The following is a 22,989-nucleotide window of genomic DNA, read 5'->3' as shown; positions in this document are numbered from 1 at the left end:
CAGGGTCCTGTATAAAACCTGAAATGGACTCTTTGGAGAGGGAAGTCATGGCAGGGTTTCTACTTCAGTTGGTTCAAAGACCTGGTGAGGTGTATGTGGGAAGGAGCTGTTTCCAGGTCATTCATTCATTCATTCCAACTGTGACCCTGGCTGACCAAGTCATACTAGAGCATATTCAGGCCAATTCACTTGTGTATTAGATAGACCAAAATGAGTGTAAATATAAGAGTGTATTCAGGTGTTTAAACTTCATGAAAACTAGTGGAATGTAACTTGTATTTTTTTCACTTATCTGTTCCTGTTACAATGTAATAGCTGACATTTACATTGTGTATATCCCTGTAACTAAATAACCCTCCAAAGAAATCTTGTGAAATGCTAATGAAGGACATAAGGACTTTAACATAAAATGATAATTTCAAAGCAAGTGGCCATTATGTATGGTGGTTGGAGGTCAAAAGACTAAGTGCATTCCTCACTCACCGTCATCGAAGGAAAAGCCCATGTGGGTAGGGACATTGTCAGCTGGATTTCTGTGTGAAGAGACTATAAATATGGATTCAAAGAAAGATCCTGCATCTCTGAACTGTTTGGACTCTTACAGGGAAATGTACAAGATGCAAAGCAGTGATACCCACAGAGATCTGAGTATCTTGAAAAGGGAAACTGGCAGTTTATTACATCACTGCCATCATTTGGAATTATAAACTGTGATTCACCTGTACATATATTTTACCTGCTTTAATTTCTCAACAACTCTCATTCTTTTTTCTTAGCTAATAAATCTTTACTTAATTTACTACAGAATTGGCTACCTTTGGCTGTCTTTGGTGTAAGATCTGGAGTACCAACTGGGAAGTGACTGGTCTCTTGGGACTAGAAGCAACCTGACGTAGTGTGATTTTTGGTTTAAATAACCTTTTATCACAAAGTTCGGTTTGTCTGGGTGGCAAGATAAGCTGGACAGTCTAAGCGGACTGTCTGTGACTCCATGATAAGACTGGCATAGTGATCCCGGGGTTCACAGTAGTTACTGCTTTGGTGAAATCTAATTACAGAACATACCACCAGTCTGGGGTATCTGCCCTTGTTTTCTGACAGTCTGCCCTGAGATAGGCACTACTCACAGTTGTGAGCCACTCCGGACAGCATGACACCAAATTCGAGGGATGAGAATTTGGTCTGACACTATACCACACAGGTGGTATGTTCTAATTACAGAACATACCACCAGTCTGGGGTATCTGCCCTTGTTTTCTGACAGTCTGCCCTGAGATCGGCACTACTCACAGTTGTGAGCCACTCCGGACAGCATGACACCAAATTCAAGGGATGAGAATTTGGTCTGACACAATACCACACAGGCAGTATGCTTGGCAGCTTTCCTATGGACCCCCCAAAACTTAGGGGGAGAGCACAATGCAAGTCTCACTGCACAGAACTGCACTCCCAGACAAATGCTGCTATTTTCAACAGAGTGAGGCCTGAAGTCTATTCCAAGACACCAAGACTGTACAGGGGGGAGGGAAGTAGAGAAGAGACGTGCACAGCCCAAGAGTTAAAGAAGATTCTTTGTATTGTGATATTTTAAATGGGAAAAAATGATAAGTGCAAAAGGATTTGTAGAGCTTCTCTTTTCATGTACAAAAGCCCTTCCAGAAGCAATCACCTCTGCTGTCCACACACACACACACGCACACACACGCACACACAGAGAGCGCTTCATGAATTCACATTGGCACTCCAGAGGCTTAAAGGGGAGAAGTACAACATAAGCCACCATTGTTAGGAGCAGCCTAGCACTTATCCTGGCAGCATAAGGAACCATCATAGCTCCAGCAAACGACCCGATACTATAATTGGGTTGGCTGAGCTAAGAAGGTGGAAGGAGAAAAAGAAAGGAAGGGAGAAAGAAATAAAAGATGAAACCCCCGCATCAATGGGAAAACACTACAATCCCATGCATACATTGTCCAGTTAAACTGATGGTCTTGTATTATTCCTAGCTTGCATTAAATAGCTCTGCAGAGTTAACACTGTTCTTGAAAGATTACTTCACCTTTCACCCCTTAAGCTCAGAGATACTCCTAAAAGTACTAGCATATTATTATAAACGACAGAAAGCAACGTTAATGCCAAAATGCTCTATCTGCTTCTCCTCCCTCCTCGTCACCAGTGTATTAATGGCATTATTAAAAAGAAAACATTTTGAAAATATCAGATTCCCTTTCAGTGGCAATACCATGCTTGGAACCTGCCTCTCATCTCCTTTGTATGCCAAGCGCCGACAGGTTCCGATTTCCAACCTCTTGTCTTTGTTTCTCCTCCTTGACATTTCTCACTCTCTCAAAAAGTGTCAGATTATTATTACTGTTATTACCTTTGCCTCATCTTTGAAGGTGAGAATTAGAAGGGACATATTAATGGGAAGTTAGCAGAGAAAACGCCTCGCACTTTGGAAAGCATCAATGAAGCCAAAATTGGGACAGCTTAAAAAAAAAAAGTTTTTTTGCCATTTAAAAAAAGCAAGCAAGCAAGCAAACAAACCCACAAACTGGTTTCACATTATTTAGGATGCTGCAGAAGTACGGGCCAAATCCTCAGCTGGTGTAAATAGGTAAATAGGATCGGGCCCAGATATCTATATACAATCTCTTTCCTGCCCCCTCTGAAATGTCTGGAAGAGACTTCCAGTTTTCATCCTCTCTCCTTCAACACACACCCCTTCAAGCAATCCCTCCTCCGTTGACATCATCATCAACTCCTTTCAACCCTTCTTTCCAGGATCTGTTGTCTTGTGTTTGTCTTACCTAGCCTGTAAAGTCTGGGGGGCGGGGGAAGAATGTGCCTTAATCTATGTTTGTAAAGCACCATGTAAATTGCTAGATAAATGTGTTTGTTTTCAACCGCTTATTTGTTTTTCAAAGGGGTAGTTACAAGAAGGTATGCAGCTGAATAAGTAATTAGATACATAGACTATGACTGAAGTAAGAGAAAAGGTGGGTGAAGTAATATCTTTTATTGGACCAATAAAGCTGGTCCAATAAAAGATATTATGTCACCCACCTTGTTTCTCTGATATCCTGGGACCAACATGGCTACAACAACACTACATATAACCGAAGTGACACAGATAAAGAAAGGATTGTGAACAGGAAATAACGCAGGAATCTGAATTCTCCATTGCAGCCCAGGTTGCAAATAATCAAGCCAGCATTCGTTGTGATAAAGCAATTGGTAAAAGGCAGACAAGGAAGGTATTTTAAATGAAAGACTTCACCTTTTCTACCTAAATTTAACAGGAGAGCATGATGAGCGATGCTGTAAAAATAAATAGACATCTGGCGCACCACCAAACAGCTGCATTTGAATGCCTCACTGCTAATGGCCATCACAGCTGGGCAGCTAGGCTTCCAGTTACTTGGATCTGTGTGCGCCAAGATTGTTTGCACATCCCAGTGTAGATTTGCAGATGTGCCCATTGCATCATCCTTTTAAATGTGGCCTTTAAAGCTATTCAGTAAAAAATAGGTGCCTTAACCATTTTGAGGATGGGATTTAGGCATCAAGGACAACTTTGCTGTTAAATCCTTCCCAAGAATTAGAGTCTACTGGAAATCAAATGAATAGGGTCGAGATGGAGTACAGTACTTTAAATACCTCTTTCCCCAAAGCTGAAAATACAGCAAAAAGAAATTATGCATCAAAACTACCAGCAGCAGCAGTGGTAAATATTGAAAAACGAGCTGTACAGCACTCCTGCCAGTTGATGGAAAACTTTAATATATACAAATATTTTTTCTGAGAAATAGACCCAAACCAGACCCTCAAATCCAAACCTCTTTGAATTTTAGGGTTGGAGGTGCAGATGTGAAATCACAAATCCAAACCTATCCCTACAGTTTTGGTTCTGGGTCATTTCCAGTACCAGAAGGGACCTATTTTTTGGTTCAATAGCAACCAAAATCCTGCAACAATATATGGGTCTTCAGCTGGTATAAATTGGTGCAGTCTACTGAAGTCAATGGATTTACTCAGCAGAAGATCTGGCCCATGATCTTAAATGATTTCTGCCACTGACCTCTTGTGTGACTTTAGGCAAATTGTGTGAAGGAAAACTGCAGATTTTAAATCGGACAATCATCCTTTTAGAGACAGGGCCTGTGAGATAATACAATTTCTTGGACCAACTTCTGTTGGTGAAAGAGACTTTCATGCTTTTCTTCAGGTCTGGGAAAGGTAATCAGAGCATCACAGCTAAATACAAGGTGGAATGGCTTGTTAAATACATACTGCAAGAGATCATTCAAAATGAAGTGGGCAGACACTGCAAACGACCATTGTTTTAAATCTTTTCAATACAACTCTATTGGTGTTAATGAGACCTTGTTATTATTATAGATTGAGGCCCGTTGTGCTAGGCACTGTACAAACGCAGAATCTACAGAATTATACCATACAAGAAAACCAAAGGGTGGGGAAATGAAGGTATTAGCTGTTTCAGAAATGGAGAACTGAGGTATAGAGAAACTAAGCAACTTACCCAAAGTCACACTAAGAATCTGGGACAGATCTAGGAACCAAACCCAGGAGTCCCAGTCCACTGCCTTAACCACAAGACCATCTTTCCTCCTAGAAGAGCTTCTTGTCTTTGCTGTTTACCAGGATTTGTTGATGGGGTGGGGGAACCGAGAGACCCCGCCTTGCTAACCAGCTCCTTTCCTCATGCCTGATTCACGCAGCAAATCTTTATGGGATCATAGTTGCTTCCATAGAAATAAATGTGATGCTACGAATGCCAGAATGTGGATCATCATAAAATAGGCTGGTTAAAAAAAGGGAAGAGGGAGTTTGCCTAGGGGTGGCTGGCTCTTATACTCAAAATGAAACATGTCCTTGTTGAAAAGAAGGAAACTTTTTGTCCTCTGTGGAGGCTGACGAGCCCCTAGGCGATTGGCCATTGGATTTATGTGGCAGTATACTAAACTGTATCACTTTGAAACTCAACTGCCTAAAAAGGCAAGAAACCACTAACCAGTGGACTAAAAAGTCACATTACCAGCAACTATACAAGGCAAGGATGTCATGCTAAGGGGTTAGCAGTAGTATCATATGCTATGTAAAGATGATTCGTCGCATGTATTCAAGGAAATCTGAGCTCTAAAGGCACCATAAGCAAGATGGGGCTTTCCAGGAGGCAGAGGGCTACTCGGCACAATCTGATTTCTCAGTGTCAATTCATCATATTGCTCCCTGTGTTGTTCCTGGCCCCATCATGTATCTCACTATCCCTGACTTTGGAAGGTTAACAAGAGATGATATTTCAGTATATATTAAAAAATGATTAATTAATAAAAAAATTCTATGTGGTACTTGCACTTAAAACAAACAAAAAAGGCTTTTAGTATAATTTACCTCCCTAGTTATACCTATATGCATAAATACAGCTTGCACTAGAGTGGCATTTAAGGAATATTAATTTTCAGTAAAATGAGGAAGTTACATAAAGTCTTTTGAAAGGAGCAGATTACGTATATCATTTACCTGGAGATGTGCCTTTATCAAGTTACATGGAATACCACTGAAGCGGGGATTTTTAGTTATTTACGTGCCTATTTTTCCTCTTTCTCAGATTCTCAGCCCAGAGATCCTCCCTAGGTCATGCCTCATGTAACAAAAACTACACTCTCTCACAGCACCTTCCTTTCTGGGATGGCAAAGCCCAGGTACAGAAAGTCACGCTGCATCGGATGCAGGCCACAAGCATTTGCACAGTGCCGGAGCTTCCGTGTCAGAGTCGGGAGAGGAGATTCTGTCTGCACAGAACTAGAGGGAGATGGGTTTGCATCTGGTCTGGGGAGCAAAGGTACAAGGCTGAACCAGGATGAGATCTTTTGGGTTTTGATTCGACATGGTCATCTTGGGAACTTTACCTGAGATATTTAGGCCCCAAATGGAGATCTCGTAAGATTTCTAATATCCTGAATGCATCCCAGCAGCAACCAGAAAATAGGGCCCTTTAGGTCTGGGTCATGACCTAGGACCAAAGCCATAGGAGGCTGGAATGTCATTTGAATGGTTTTGAATTCAAGGTGCCAATTTCAGCCCAAATCTAGATAAAACCACAGCTATAAAAGTGGGCAGAGAGACCTTGCAGCTGCACTGTGGTAAGGGACGTAAAGGGCTGTGTTAGCTGAAATGCTTCTCTACAGGAATTAGCTTCTTGCTCTTATTCACATTTAAAATGTAATGTATTTCCTCCTGGAGATGGAAGGGCAGTCTGAAGGACCCCCTCTTTTGTCTCTCCCAAGCTGAGATGCTGAATGTGGATAACCATCTCTTTCAAATGAAAAGGTTTGCCTCTCCACTCACTCCACCACAGTTGCTTCTGCACTCAGAGCCAAGTATTTTTTGACAATTAAATGACAGCAACAGAGAGTCTCTTTGAAGGAGAAAACAAACTGAGAAACAGAGAACCAAGAAGCCCTCTCTACAGAACTTCATACTCCTCCCTACTGGTAATTCCACTGGACTCCACTGGAATCCAACAACAAACCTTGCTTCGTTTCTGCTAGTTTGTATAGGTATTTATTTCGATTTAAGGTGGATTTTCGAAAGCACTCAGTGTTGGCCTAGTTCTGTTTCCATTGAAGTCAATGGAAGTTTTACCCTTAACTTCAATGGAGCAGAATTAAGCCACCATGGAGCGCTTCTGAAAATTCCCCCTTTATACTGCACCTTTCTAAACTTTAAGCACGTCTACAATAAAATAAATGCACATGATGACAAGTAACCAGTAGACCAATAGACTTATTGGTCCATTTCATAACCTAGTTGTCAAGCAGGGCGGGAAAGGGGGTGACAGGATTGTATTACAAAGCAGAGCAGATCCAGCACTTGCACTACAATTTAATGACACATAAAACTCAGCATGTTCCAAAGTTTGGTTCACCAGCCATAAGTTTTGATGCTAATGCAGAGCTTATCTGAGCTCTTCAAATGTCATGAGTCTGTAAATACAGGCTGTGAATCTTGTAATTACAGGCTCCTACTCAGGATTTTGGCACTTCTACTCCTAGCCCAACCTCAGAAGCACAGAAGGATGTGAAAATGAAAAACAGTAAAACATACCGTAAATATTAACCTAACTTTTTTGAACCTCAAAAAAAGGTTTGATTTCCATTTCTGGCAAAAGTTCTTGCACTTGAAGCGCTGCCCTGTGTAGCATATTTGTCTACGATTAAAAGCATTCTGTGGCAGTGACTATATCTTGTAAATATTCTGAAAAGCACTGTCTACGGTACAATTATGGAGCCAGAAAAATAATAAGATTTTTGAGTCATCTCCTATTATAAGCAAACGGGTGGGGTTTTTTTTTGCCCATTTCTACTGCAAACAAGCTGACACTCAGCTATCCTTGGCAGTGTGTACTAAAAGGATACTGTCCAGTTAAAATCTATTAGCTAGTTTTTCAGATGTTCTTGATAGAAGCTGCCAGGCGTTGAGCACTTTTGCAAATCTGGCCACTTCATATATGTGCCTAAATGGAAGCAGCTCTTTGGAAAACCTCGCCCCCTATATTTATAAAAAAATATCCTTGCCTATATTGTAAATATTATTAGTATTTGTATTACTGTAGGGCCTAAGGCTAACACCTTAGGTTATTAGAGGGGAAACAATTATCACCGTTAGCCATTGCCTACCAGTTTTACTGTCAGGGTCTCTCACACTTCCACAGAGTTGCAGTGTCTGAGTAGCACTGGGATGTTTATCTGTTGCAGAATAAGGCGCTAGATTTGGGGCCAAATTTGACCTGACCTCTCCTTCTCTCCCCCAGTACACTCTATTTTGCTTTGTGCCATTATTGTTTCCTGAAAGCTGTATACATATACATTCATTTATATCATTTTACTTCTGGTGAGAAAAAATCTCCTTCCCCTAATAGAAGAAAACTAACCTCCTCTCCAGCCAGTCAGGACTTGTCAACAGCCTCAGTGCTACAGGGTACAAGCCAGATGACACTGAGCACAACAAGGGATTGGCTGGCAAGGAGGGAATGATGTTTGCATCCTATTTTTAGTACAGCCTGCAGCAGGCTCTTGTGATCACAGAGCTGGGTCTGCAGGAACAATGCGCAATGGATGATCATTCTCAATGACATTAAACCCCACTCTGAACTCCCATGTTACTGAATTAAATAGCAACCCCAGGAAAGAAACGCCTTATTCACTGCACTGGTCTCTCTCTAAATCTTTGCAGTCAAGTACAGGGGAGGCAGGGTGTGCAGGGTGGCTTGAGAATCTGGTTCCCCTCTCCACGTTCCTTTGTAAATAAAGGAAGCTGCAACTCACACAAAGTCATGACAAGAATACTCCCTGCAATCTACACATGGGCCATCCTTATTAGCTAAGGTACTTCTCCCCTAAGACCAGCCTGGTTATAGCTTCAAAGCTGTGCAAAGATTAGACAGCAGCAACTCACAGAGACGTTCCTGGGGTCTGCCAACAGGCCAGATATGAAACAGTTGCTGGGTAAATGTCTCCCATATGCACCAAAGAGCAATGTTCCAGATATCTGCGGCTTGCTACATGGGGCCCAATTCTCTCCACTCAGACAGGACACAAGCAAAATTCCCATTAACTTCCATGGAGGCCATTTGTGTCGTCTGGGGTGGGGGTTGAGTCAGCATCATAGTTTGCAGCTGCCAGCTGTCTTTTGTTGATATTTATAAGTGAAGCTAGCTAGGGAAAGGTGCTGGCTGGATGGGGCTGAAGACCGACACCTATTCAGCTACAGAAATGGTACAACACAAAGAGCAGCACTGCCCAGGTCACCCCAAACACAAACTGAATCTGAACATTTTTTGTTTTTATCCCTGAGGTTACAAAAGGTTCATTTATTTCATGGATCATTTTTGTTTTGTTTTTCTCCATTTTCACCAGGCACCTCTGAACTTCCTTTTTTCAGTTGGGAAGGAAGCAGAAGCTATCGCTATGATCAAAAACACCATTCATCAATATTTATACATATCCTAACACACGGCCTCCAAATTATCCCAATAAACAGTTCAGCTTAGGCTGCTAAGCAGCCAAGCCTCTACTACAAAGCTGGAATGACATGAAACTTGCTGTTTTCCCTTGTAACCTCAGCCTAGGCTCACCAAAAGCTCCCTAAGGCACACCAACCTAGGCATATTGGAGCTGATTGAAACACAATTCATCGTTTTTCACTAAAATCACTTGAGTTTTGTTGTTTTGTAGGATTCTGATGCTAAACCCAGGAGAAAGTCAGTGGCCTGATGAAATTTTACATTGTGGTAATTGGGCATTTCAGAAACGAAGCTTGGGGGAGTGATTGAAACCAAAGGAATGAGTTGCATGAACCCTTGTAAACAAATCTGTCAAGCTTCACAAACTGCAACCCTCATGTCTATATACAGGAATGCCCTTTTTTAGTTATAGGCAATAAAGTCTCGGCTCTCATGGCGGTGTAAATCAGGAGTAATTCCAATAAAATCAATGGAGCTCAGAAGCAAGAGCAATGGGTCTGCTTCTCCACTGCCTTGCACCTTGTGTTGTCATACATACCTGTGCAAGGTAAGAGCAAAATCTAAAAGCCTCCACTGGTGATGGCATTTTGCACTTTCTTTGCACAAGCGTAAATGACTACTGGGGTTGTAAAGCAGCAGAGAATCAGGCCGACTGTGTCTGATTCCATAGGACAGTAGTTTTACTGGGCCAGACTCTGATCTCAGTTACCCTGGTGTGAAGCCCAAGTAACTCCCTCACTTTCTTTAATTTGTGCTGATTCAAAGAGTAGGCTGTTGCTCCCCTTCTCTCTGTTCATACAGTAGCCAGGACATTATTACCTAAATTCTAAGCTGCTCGTTTTAAACACTACTGTGAAAATCTTCTTAAAATATTCCAAGGATTATTTCACTGTGCAGTTGCACTCCTGCGGCTTAGTGGCAGTTATACTTCTGGAGGGTTTGTCTGTAATTCTAATGCACGCGGCTCTGCAGTTTTCAGAACATACCTGGAGAGCATTGCTGGGGGAGCAGAAGAGTTCTATTCTCTTCCGGCTGCACGGAGGTGAACCAGTCTGAATTTAGCCCCCATGAGTGTGCTTCAGTGGGAGACGTACCTGCTTGCCCCTGGCCTGAGTTTGAACCAGGAGGTCTCAAGCCTCCCAGAATATCAAAGCAGTGTAAGTTACACTTGTTTTGTACACCCATCATATGCACAAATGCAACCAACACTATTTTATCCTTTACACCCATTTTACACTTGGCATGTAACCTTCACTGTGTTCGTCACCACTCATATTAGACCCACTGTCTTTAGGACTCACCCACGCATTTGTTATGGCTCTTCTCGCTCAGTGAAAAATCCATAAGGTTCTTTGATTATTTTAGGCAAATGATTATTTCTCATAATCCCATTTACTAGTTCTGATAACGCAGATACACAGGCATTGGGGCCAGCATTCAGTCTCGTTCACACAGGTATAAATCTGGAATAACTCTGCTCAAATCAATGGAGTTACTCCACATTTACACTGGCATAAATGAAGGAAAGTCTGGCTGATTGAGAATGAACTATTCAACATTTAGGCCATGGGCACTAAAATATTGTGGTGATGATTGCAGTAGGAAAGCCAATAGAGATGAATCTACCTATTTATTGTAATAAATGGATATAGACAGAGAGGAGGAAATAAAGACAGATAGCCCAATAGAATACGAGTCAGAGAGATAGTTTCAATGCAAATACAGGGTGTCTAAAGCTTAAATAAAATAAGTTTATCTAGGGACCTGGTGGATTCTCTGGCACTTGCAGTCTTTAAGTCAAAATTGGATGTCTTTATAAAAAATATGCTGTAACTCAAACAGAAGTTATGGGCTTGGTGCAGAAGCTATTAGATGATGTTCTCTGGCCTGTAGTATACAGGTGATCAGACTAGATAATTCTAATGGTCCCACCTGGCCGAAAAAATATATAAAAATGGGGGTGTGATGTTTCACTCCATATTCTTTATGAAAATATGCTTATGCTATGAATATGACATAACTGAGGTGTACTTTATGTGAGATATCATTGGAAAGGTTATAATTTACTGAATTGTATTATCCAATGTGCATGCCTGTATCCTTTCTATAGCTGAAGTTAGGAATATTGACTATGTATCTGTATTTCAACTATGCTACTTTGGGTGACACCCACGGCTAACACTTCAGGTACAACAAAGGAAAAGCCAGATGGGGCTTATCCCATCTCCTAGAACTGGAAGGGACCTTGAAAGGTCATTGAGTCTAGCCCTCTGCCTTCACTAGCAGGACCAAGTACTGATTTTGCCCCAGATCCCCAAGTGGCCCCCTCAAGGACTGAACTCACAACCCTGGGTTTAGCAGGCCAATGCTCAAACCACTGAGCTATCCCTCCCCCATCAGCGCGGACAATGGACTGTGAAAAGGTTTGTCCTTCCTGCGGATATGCCATACTGCCACTGACTCATGGATGCTGAGATACTACAGAGTCAGGTGATCTTGTCACGTGATACTAAACATTACCAGGGACATCTTGTAACTTTTCACTGGAAGGAAAGAGGGGTCAAGTTTGGGAAACAAAGGATTCCTGCCTTATGTAAATACTGTTTAAGGGTGGGGAGAAAGGGAAACGGGACTCCTCCTCTCCATGGCCTGTCTACCCAATAAGAAAGACTGCTAAAGACACCTGAGAGGAAGAGCAGGGGGAGTCCAGATTGAGATAGGGGTCCAGTCTGAAAAGGAATATAACTGGAACTCTGAACCACAGAAACTTTGCAACCTGCCTAAAATAACATTTAGGGTAAGAAATTACATTTTGTAACCTGTTTCATAAATATATTGAGCTTAGCTTGCATATTTTGCTTTATTTGCTCAGTAATCTGCATTGTTCTGTCTGTTATCTCTTATATTTACTTAAAAGTCACTTTTGTAGTTAATAAACTTATTTATTGATTATCATATAACCAAGTTTATGTAATTTCTAACTGGGGTGGGGGGCAAGAAGTTGTGCATATCTCTCTCCACATTGAGGGAGAGGGTGAATTTCATAAAACCTTTGGGTTTGTATCCCTGAAAAGGAGTGGGCCCCAGAGTGTTGGAGCATGCCCCTAAGGCTGAATCTTTCCGGAGCGGAGCTCTGTCTCTCTGTGCAGCTGGGCTTGGCCCTGCCTGTGTGCTTGGCTGGAAGCGGCTTGTGAGCCTAACCCAGCAGGGCGAGGTAAAAGGGACCCAGACTGACAGAACAGGCTGACTCAGTTAAACCCCAGCACATCAGGTGACGCCCAAAGGGCCCAAGCCCTTCACAGGGGGAATAGAGGATGCTGAGCATTTGTTTCGATGGACTGACAGCTCAAGGTGATAACACAGGGCGCAAGCTGCACCGTGTGAAATGTTGAAGATGCGAATCCTGCCAAATCAGTTGCAATGGAGCCTTTAGACTGGGATTATCAAAGGAGTCTAATGGAATTAGGTGCTCATGTCCCATTACATTTCAATGGGATATTGGCCCGTAGCTCCTGTTAAAAATCCTAGCTGTAAACGCCAAAGCACCAAGGACAGGCAGAGGGACTCTTACCTTTAGAGTGGTCCAAGCGGGAATGCCAATGAAAGTAATAGGATGAAATTAAGAAGAGGGTGATTTAGGTTGGATAGCGGGGAAAATCTCATGGTGGTGAGATCTGTAGAATGGGAAGTGAGGAAACTCCACAAGTCAAGTTATCTCAAACTAGACTAGATAAAACATGGGAGAATATAGTGAAAGGAATGATCCTACAATCCTGTTCTAGCTAGGGGCAGGCAGGCTGCCCTAATAGCCTTTTACATCTAACCTGCCACTAGGCAGCAATGCTAAATGGAAATGGAGTCAAACCTGGAAACATGCACCAGGCTCTGGAGACCTTCAGCACAAAAATAAGTTTGAATGTATATTTCTTTTTTAAGTACTCATCCTCCTCCATTATTGCCCCTGTGAAATCCTCAGAGCACATTCAGGTTTGTCATAGTTCTAGGACATTGCTGATCATCAGAATTCCCATGCAACCCCTGGAATCAATGTGGTCACAGAACAATCCAGTCAAGGCTACTTATGCAAACCAGGAGGCTTCACAGGATTTCACAGCAGGAGGGCAAATTCATTTTGTAAAAGATATTTGTATAGCGCCATAGGTGTGCACAGCACTTTACAGGTATAAAACATGAGATACCTACCCTAAGGGGATTCTAATCTAATAACATATACCTGGTAAATTAAAACATATAAGGATGCTGTGATGAATGCCCTTCAATGCCTAGTTCGGGGGCTGGGGGGGGGTGCATTCAAGCCATATTACAAGGCAGAAATCAATTTTAATTTTTAATTTGCAGTTTGCCTTTAAACAGCCAACGCTCCCTAACCTCAAGTGATGGAGAAATTTGTCAGCATTATATTTGGGGGGAGGGAGTGTTCCAACAGTGGCTCATTTATTAATTGTTATTTATTATCTGTTAAACAAGGAAAGTGTGTGCACCAATAGCATTCTTTTACTGGATTAATTGTTGCTATAGGATTCCTGGGTTTTGTATTTTTAGCAACACTGTTATATTCTAACCCACTGAATGGAGCTGGGGAGGGTGGAATGGAAGAGGCACTCACACAATTAATGTAATGAGAGTAATTAATTTGAAAATAATACCCAGGAGGTGGGAGGGTTAGGGTTTTTTTTTTTTTTTTTTTTTTTTTTTTTTTTAAGAAATAAAAGTCACACCAAAGCTCCCGTATCCCTCAGGATTGAGTGTTACACTGACTGCACTCGTTATGTTCACATTTTAATACTCATTCAAGCACATTTCTCATGCTCTGTTATTTTACCACTTCCTCACCCTTGTATAATAGATACAGTCATTGCCACTAAAAAGCCAACATTTACCCACAGAGGTATGTAAAATACTGTGGTGTAAGCTGGTGGGTGGTTTCACCAGCCAGGGAATAGAAATAAAGCTCCAAGCCTCAGTCCTTTCCTCAGGGCTTGTTCATTAACCACCAATAAATAAAATAAAATAAAATAAAATAAAAACATCACAAAACCCAGAAGCAAATTAGATGAAAAACACTGGGAATGATTCCCCAGAGGCTTTGCCCAGCCAGCCAGGCTTCCTTTCCCCTTAGCTCATCTTCCCCATCCTTTTATATTCTGCTCCCAGCAGCCATGAGACTAGTCAAGACCTATGAACTCTTGAGGCTGCATTGCATTCACCTTGCCACACATGGTTATTTCTTGTTCTAAACCCAAGAAACATCCAACTGTAACTATTATGGGTAAGTAAATAATGAGGTCGTAATGGCGACTCACACTTGGTCCCAGATAGGGGTCTGAGATCAGCAAGGGGGCCAGGACCTGGCCCAGGCCACTGGAATCTGATGTTCACAAGAATGAAATATTAATTGGAGCCAAGCAACGTAGGGAATCACTGTGCAGGCATCTAGACTAAGCTAACCCCTTTAGATTTCTAGAACTGAGCAAATCAGCATTTCAGTTCATGAAGCCTCATGAACAGCCCTGAGTTTCACCTGGCAGCTGCAGAATCTTCTGAAAGGCAGACCCAGCCCCAAGTCCTGATAATTAAAATTGCTGTCTAGTCTTAGGAAGGGAGCAACCTAGGGTCCTATTGATTTTGTGTTAGTGTGAGAGCACAAGCAATAGAAAGGGGGACTGCAAGCAGGGGTGGATGCATTAGTGAAAGGGAATTAGACTTCTGGACAGACTCTAAGGGCAACCTCACAAAGACCAGAGGTTCAGCTAAGCCATCAGAGATCACACGAGCCTCCAAATCATTTGAATCTTGCCCATCCCTAAGTGTATGCCTACACTGCAAGTGAAGGTGTGATTGTAGCATGGATAGGCACATCCAGGCTAACTTTAATTTATCTAGCATGAGTAACAACAGTACTGTAGATGTGGTGGCAAGGATTTCAGTTTGGACTAGCAACCAGAATACAAGCCCTCTGGGGGCCCTGGATACATACTCTGGTTGCTTGCTCATGCAGGAGCCCAGGCTGTCACATCTACATTACTGTGGCTTCCCATGCTAGCTAGATTAAAAGTAGCATGGATAGGCCTACTTGTGCATAGATTCCTAGATTCCAAGGCCAGAAAGGACCATTGTAATGATCTAGTCTCACCTCCTGTAGAAGACAAGCCACAAAACTGCCCCAAAATAATTCCTAGCACAGATCTTTTAGAAAAACACCCAGTCTTGATTTAAAAAAATGGCCAGTGATGGAGAATCCACCATGACCCTGGGTAAATTGTTCCAATGGTTAATTACCCTCACTGTTAGCAATGTACATCTTATTTCCAGGCTGAATTTGTCTAGCTTCAACTTTCTGCCCTTGGATTGTATTATACCTTTCTCTGCTAGATTGAAGAGTCTATTATCAAATATTTGTTCCCCATGTAGGTACTTAAAGGTTGTAATCAAGTCTCCCCTTAACCTTTTCTTTGTTAAACTCAATAGATTGAGCTCCTTGACTCTATCACCATAAGGCACGTTTCCTAATCCTTTAATCATTCTTGCGGCTCTTCTCTGAAGCTCTCCAATTTATCCACACCCTTCTTGAATTGTGGACACCAGAACTGGACACAGTATTCCAGCAGCCAATGCCAAATATAGAGATAAAATAATCTCTCTACTCCTAGTCAAGATTCCCCTGCTCATACATCCCAGGATCTTATTAGCCCTTTTGACTACAGCTGCATACAGGGAGTTCATGTTCAGCTGATGATCCACCAGGACCCCAAAATCTTTTTCAGAGTCATTGCTTCCCAGAATAGAGTCCCCGCACCAGTAAATGTGTCCTAGATGTATACACTTAACCTAAGGTCTCTTTATTCCACTGCAGCAGTGCAAATGTAATTTGATACCATTGTAAGGCCCTTTTACACTGCCAGAGGAGGTATAAAAGGGCTTTAGTGTAAATAAGCACATGTGGTTGGTGTTCAGGTATGGTTTGGATATGCATCCAGAAGTTCAGACACTTAGGCATATCTGAACTGGGCACATCTCTGGGTGTGCAAAACTGGGCAGGATCTCTCTCACAAGACTTTCCTTTCTGCTGGCATGTTCCGCAGTTCCAGTTCTGGTGCCAGCCACAAACTAGAAAGGAACCCTCCCCTCAAAAGTTTGGATCAAGCTTAGTTCTAAAATCAGGTGAAGATGGAAGGATGGGTTTATTACAAGTAATGCACAGAGCGCAACACTTACAGTTAAGGCTGCCTACGCATTTCTATTGTGAAATTTTACTTTTCTTTTTACTGTTTGTACAAACACCTAGCAACAGCCCCTGCCACGAAGAGTTTACAATCTAAATAGACTAGACAAACAAAGAATGGAAGGAAGCACAGAGATGAAGTGACTGGCCCAACGCCATAAGGAAGGTCAATGGCTGAGCTGAGAATAACAAGGAGTCCGGTGGCACCTTAAAGACTAACAGATTTATTTGGGCATAAGCTTTCGTGGGTAAAAAACCACTTCTTCAGATGCAAGTGGTTTTTTACCCACGAAAGCGTATGCCCAAATAAATCTGTTTGTCTTTAAGGTGTCACCGGACTCCTTGTTGTTTTTGTGGATACAGACTAACATGGCTACCCCCGATACTTGAGCTAAGAATGGAACCCACAGTCTCCTGACTCTTCGTTGCATGCCCTATCCACTGGCTCACACTGCTTCTCCAACTAATTTTCAGTTACTTGTAACTTCCTCAAAGCAATTTCTTTTCCCCTGAAAGTTTCATCAAAAATGGTTGAGCCATTTTCAAGCATGGAACAAGTGAAATAATGTAGTTTTCCTGATAAGAACATAATTTTGAAATCTTTTCTTTGAATAACTCTCGTACCTCTGGAGAAGGTGACAGGAATTTGAAATTTGGCAGATACATAATCCCTAGATCGCAGATGTACCTTACAATGGTCCAGTCAAAATCAGATTTGATAAGGGTTTAAAGATGTACTTTGTGAATGTGCACCAGATTATGTTAAATAATACAGTTAGGATCTTTGAAAATTCCACTAGCAATGCATATGAGTATTTATACAAACTAAGAGAAAATGTCCATTGAACATACAGTGTCTCAGGACTGTGTTGGACATGCAAATGCAAGCATAACAAAGAGTGGAATTTCTGTTTGCCCACATAGCAGGTTGTGGAATATGATCGGAGAAGGGGTGTATGGAGGCCAGCAGTGTTCAAAGGAGTCCAGCCTCCTTCAGTATGATATTTGAAGGGGAGGAATAAAGAATTATGGGTTTTGTGGTTAAGGTACTAGATTGGGACGCAGGAATCTTGGTTCATTCCCAAGCTCTGCCACCGATTTCCTGCATGACCGTGGGCACATCACTTAATCTTGCTGTGCCCATTTTTTCAGCTGTAAAATGAGGATATTGATACTTTTGTATCTTTGAAGATAAATTCACTGAGGGCAGTGAGGCACTCAGATATCATGGTGATGGGGGCATATAAGTCCCTAGACAGACATGGAGGGAGCACCTCAAAACATTTATGAAGAAGGAAGCAAAGCTGTGAAGTCGTACTGCTTTCTTTTATACGACACAGAAAGGTATGTTGTCTCAAATGAAGCAATGGCTACTTTTGCATTGATTGCACACACTGTGTGGCACAGGGCGCTCTGCTACTGCCTAGCAATTAGCTGAATGTGGTGACTGTGAAGGAATTGGAGCTGCTTTGTAATAATTTATGAATACTCTATGTTGCCAGGTTATTGGGATATTTACTGTCTGACTACTGGTTTTCATTTAATAGGGGTCTGTAAGAAAAAACAAGCAGGAATGAATGACTCAAGATAAGCCACTTCTCTGCAAATGCCTGAGGGCTCTTAAGAGACATTGGATGCGAAACAATCTGTTCAAACCTTGTATTTAACAGTGAGTAAGTGACACTTTGAATTAGTTTCCCATACGTGAAGAAGAACTCAAAAGCTTGTCTCTCTCACTGTGACAGGGCGCACTCGCCTCTCATGAGCACCTCCTGTTGGCTGGGTGCAAACCTACACACCCTTTCTCTCTGCTCATGGTGTCCCCGTTGGCTGTTGCCCTCATCAGGCAGAGCTTCAGTGGCTCAGCCCTCCAGCTAAGTCACACAGTTAATACGCAGGAACGAACAAACCCTTTACAGGGTAACAAAGTTCAACAAATGGTTGACCCTCTTCAGCATCTTCAGTCCCTGGCCTGCTAAAATTCCCAGTCTCTTTCTTGTGCTTCTTGTCTCCTTCTTGGGGCTTTGGCCACTGTTCCAGTGGCTGGTGGGCGGGACCTAGGCCTACCTACTAATCCAGGCCCCAACCAAGGAACCCTATAGCCACGCACTGCTTTCTTTTAATGGTTACTGCTGCTTTCCCTCGACTGCTTCCCAATCAGTCCCATCATCTTCTTGGGTTCTCTGTCTGTTCCCTGCTTGATCAGAGTCTCTACCAGGCCTTGTTGTCTGCCAAGTTTCTCAGTCTTCCAGTCGTTCCTCCCCCTTCTGGTCCCAGCCAGCAACTGACCTGCTCAGGCCCTGCAGCTCCTTTCAACTGAACCTGCTGGGCTCTGATTCACTGCTTCCCTGTAGCCTTTCTAGGCAGACCTGGAGGACCCCTTCATGGCTCCTTTTCTAGGGCAGGGTTTGGTAGGACTGCAAGGCCTCCAGTAGGAGTCCTCAAAGGGCCCAGTACACACACCCATCACACTCACCAACAGAAGTTGGTTCAATAGAAGATATTACTTCACCTACCTTGTCTATTTCATATCCTGGGATAGCATGGCCACAACACTGCATATTACAGGAAAAGGCCCAGGCACACCAGACATTGATAGGACTAGAGCAGTTTAAAAAGCGACTCTCTCTCAAAAGAGGGGGGAGATGTTCAAGGGCATGAGAAAAAGACACGGGGAACCTATTGGGGAGTCCGAAGAAGCTAGGCCTGCCTAGGTCACCCTCACAGGACTCTTTAGGTAAGTATGTAAGATTCTTTGTTGTTTTAAAACCCCTTTTTCTCTAAATATTTTGTTCCTAATGTTAAAATAAACAATGCTTTGGTTTAAGAAGATTGTCTGGTCACTATACACCACTGGTCACTGACTCCCAAAAGGTGCTGAAACCAGTTACACCTCCTGGGTAAGCCTGGTTGTAACATAGGATGCTGTAGCCCAAGGGGTCTGGCATAACAGTGAAAGAATTGCAGCATTTCAGACCAGGAGACCTGACACCTGAAGGAGTGCTCTCAGAAAGACCAGAGAGGAAGAGAGATGCAGCTCGCCCTGCAACCGTAACAGCAACTTTTCCTTGCATCTTCATTTTTTTTTTTTTAAATGTAGGAAATCCCATTTTAACAAAACAATCTACATGGAAAGAACATGAAGGTTGCAAAGCATCGCATTCCCAAGTCAGGATACAGCAATCGTAAGGTTCCCTGTTCAACCTGAATCCTGCCCTGTAGTATGTATGCAGTAGCTGGACCATGACATAGCCTACAATGTAACACAGAGAGAAGCCTTGTAAACCAGCAGAACGATTTACCAGCCCAGGCCTAACTTAGATCTACTTTCTGGTCCTTTGTCTGATGTAGACAATGATAAAACTAATGTTAATTTATTCACCTGTCCAGGTTAAATATTGGCAGGCGGATCTATAGCATCTTTCTGTCTCCCTAACTGGAACCTAGGGTTCCCACCTGCTCGGGTTTTCCTAGGATTGAACCTTTTTTGAGGTAGCTCTCCTGGGAAATCTGTACGGGTGCTCAGTACACACTGCCAGTTGTCTAGTTTTATGGGCTTAGGATCATCCTGGAATGTGCCTTTTTTTGTAACTCAGAGGTGCCAGCTCTCCTGAAGCCCCACAAGGGAAGCATGCTGGCACAGGAAAGATAATTTCCTGTTCCACAAAGGAAGAAAGGAACGGGAGACCTGTCGGGTACTTAAGCTCACGTTGCTTAATTGTTTGGCGTGCTGGGGCAGGAAAGCAAAACCTTTCATTGGGAGGTTACAGGTTCAGCTCTACAAAGAGATTTTTTGTTTCCCCCTCATTTAACACTAACTCGGCTTAGTGTTGCATTTTGTTTGGGTTGGGTTTTAACTTTTTGCCCAAACGTTCATTAGCGAAAGTGACATTTATGTGGACAGGCAGCCTCTAAAGGCAGCTAACCGCTCCCTGGCTGAGGGCCCTGTGGCTTGTTTCCGTAGCAACTGCAGGAAAGGAAAACAGAATCTGTCAGATGGAAAATGTCAATTACAGCAGATCTGTAGAGGAGAGATGCAGCTAGAGGAGGAGGAGTGTGTGGAGGGGGGGCAGCGAAGGGGGGGGGGAAGGCGCAGCAGAGGGTTGTGCAGTGGTGAAGGAGATTTGGTAGGAGGGAGAGCAAGTGTTGAGAACAGCCAATCTGTGAAGGAGAGAGGCTGCGACAGAGAGAAGTGTGCGCAGTGGAGCAGGGCGGATGGCAGCGGAGGGGGGCCAAGGGGGAAAGTGTTGAACAGCGCAGTCCTGACAAACAGGATTAGAATGATAATATTCAGAGACAGACAGTGACTGCCAGGTTGATTATAACACTGTTTCTTTGGCAATTTTGCCAGCCCGAGAGTGGTCCTCAGAAGCCGCCTGACTGAAGCCCCCAGATCTGACAGGCTGCTGGGTGACGGATTAGGGCAGCCGGAAGATTAAAATAAATAGATGAAGGGAGAGATAAATAAAAAGAGCTGGGCGCGCGGTGCCTGCACTTGCGATATTGATCTGCGCCCCCTCGCGTATGTCTCAGCGGATCAATGTCCGACTGAAAGAGAAATCACCTGCTAAAATGGTCGGGAAAGAGCTACAGACACAGCGTTAATATTAATCAAAACCAATCCTCCCTCCGCAAACTGCCACCCACGCTGCCAGGGAATGGAGAGAGAGACAAAGAGAGGCAGCTTCTTTGCAGAGCATCCAGGAAGAGGGCGACTCCGGGGGAAGTAGTTGGTTAACGAAGCCCCTTGCCAGTGAGGTTTGTTTGTGGGTGCCTCGGAGAAAGAAAGAAAGAAGGCGCAGGCATGTGTGTGCATGCGCATACACACGCCATTAATCTGTGTTGTTGTTTTTTGTCCTAACCTTACAGCTTTCCCGTGCAGATTTTCCTGTGCATCAGACTCTGCCACACAATCTCACACACACGGCATGGAGTGGTACTGCATTTTTTTTTAAACGAATGATTTACAGGGAACGGAGGTTATAATCCCCCCCCCTTCCCCTCTAGACTTTGAGGACAACTGCTCATTTCTTCATGTGTTTGTTTCTCTCTCACTCACTCACTCACACAAAATCCTGCAATCCTGACTTTCAGGTCATGGAGGTGAATGGGACTCAGAAGGCCCTGCTAAGTGTGTTGAGCCTCAGAGAAAAATCGAGCTGTTCTCTCTTGCTAACATCTGACTTTACAGAAGAGCCATAGGACAAACATAAAAAGGGAAAATCCTGGCCATTGCTGCAGTTCCTTAAGGGCAGTAGATGAATTTGGGGATTTGGGGTATTAGCTATGTCACTTCCATTTATGTCAGTGCGAACTGCAGCAGCTAACTCCTCGCACACTTTTCTGCAAATATTCCCTTTGGGAGAGTGCCTAGGTGGAAAAAAGGGGGTAGAGCTTATTAACCTGTGATTTTATGTGGTCTGGATAGGGCTAACACAGGGCACATGGTACCCAAGCATCATTCATGAAGACAGACAGGCAGATAGAAAGATATAAAGGAAACAGAGAAAATAGGGAAAAGACCTAAAATACTTACTTTCAGTTGTGTCCAAGGATGAGAGAATTGATTCTGATTAAATAAAAAAATCTCACAGAACTTTTCCAATTGCTACAATTTAATTTGAAGGGCACTTTTCACAGTCTCCATGTGGATTTGAACCTGGCTTCTATGACAGGAAGGATGATCTTATGTTTAAGGCTCTGAACTAGGACTCAAGAAATCAGGATTAAGTTTCTGTCTCTGCCATAGGCTTGTTGCATGACCTTGGGCAACTCACAAACTCCCTGTGCCATCTGTAAAGAAGGGGGTTGGACTAATTCTCTCTATCCTTCCGAGGAGTTCTGAGACTTACTTCATTAATGTCTGGGAGGTGTGCAGATACTATGGCAAAGGAGGGCATATAAAAAGCTAGACAGACAGATAAGAACCAAAATTACCAGCAGTCTCATGGGTCATGTTCACCAGGAGGTTTTCAGGGCAGTGTTGCAGACTTAAGACGCATCTGAACCAAACCGGAATTTTGAGCTCTTTGTGATTTACCCATCACTCCTTGTGACCTGAGCCAAGATTTGAACATGGTGCACCAGATGGGAAGGGTTTTTTCCCATGAATTCACCATGCCATCCCTGCCCAGCCTTCCCAAGAATACCTAATTAAAAATGGTAACGATGGCACCAGCTAGTCACTCTGCACTTCTCACTTAGGACAAGCAATTCACACACAGCCAGCTCTTGGTGTGGCAGCAACTTCACCCCCAGGGTGCATGAGGTTATTATTCAGTCTCTTGATGTCAACACCAACTTGCTCATTTAAACCTGTTTTAAATGGTAACAGTGCTAAACCATCCCACACACTCTTCCCTTAAAGACCATATGGACTTCCTTCTCGGTTTGGGACATACTTAAATTACGACATTTTTCATCTTGCTTGACAATTATATTCTGGTGGAAGTTGGAAAATAGCAGGCTCCATGACTATTTGTAGGATAGAGTAAGTGGAATAAAAAGGGGAATCATTATTTTATTAAGATGGTCCCCGGCAGTTGGTTAAAAAGGAGATTTTTATTCGGGCTTGTTCTGTATTTGTACATTGATGTCTAGTTGTCTAGACCAGGAGACTAGTGGGCAGAAGACCTGGATGCCATTTCCCCACACTGCCACTGATTCACCTTGTTCAACTCCTTTAACCTCTCTGTTC

General features: G+C 43.0%; 1 protein-coding gene across 18 annotated transcripts in view; it reads right to left on the bottom strand.

Annotated features, from left to right (window-relative positions):
* TNRC6C (trinucleotide repeat containing adaptor 6C) overlaps positions 1–22,989 on the bottom strand; it is a 380,854-nt gene that overhangs the window by 321,768 nt on the left and 36,097 nt on the right. Inside the window, exon 1 of one of the 18 annotated variants that reach the window (XM_065562721.1) lies at positions 7,958–7,998. The exons of the other annotated variants lie outside the window; for them this stretch is intronic. The gene's annotated coding sequence lies outside the window, so the exon portion shown is untranslated. Of the gene's footprint in view, positions 1–7,957; positions 7,999–22,989 lie in introns of those variants that run through there. 18 annotated transcript variants of the gene reach the window in all.

Source organism: Chrysemys picta, chromosome 12 (assembly GCF_011386835.1).
Source record: "Chrysemys picta bellii isolate R12L10 chromosome 12, ASM1138683v2, whole genome shotgun sequence".
Classification (NCBI taxonomy): domain Eukaryota; kingdom Metazoa; phylum Chordata; order Testudines; family Emydidae; genus Chrysemys; species Chrysemys picta.
The sequence above is the reverse complement of the archived record's forward strand: the minus strand, read 5'-3'. Positions and strand labels throughout refer to the sequence as shown.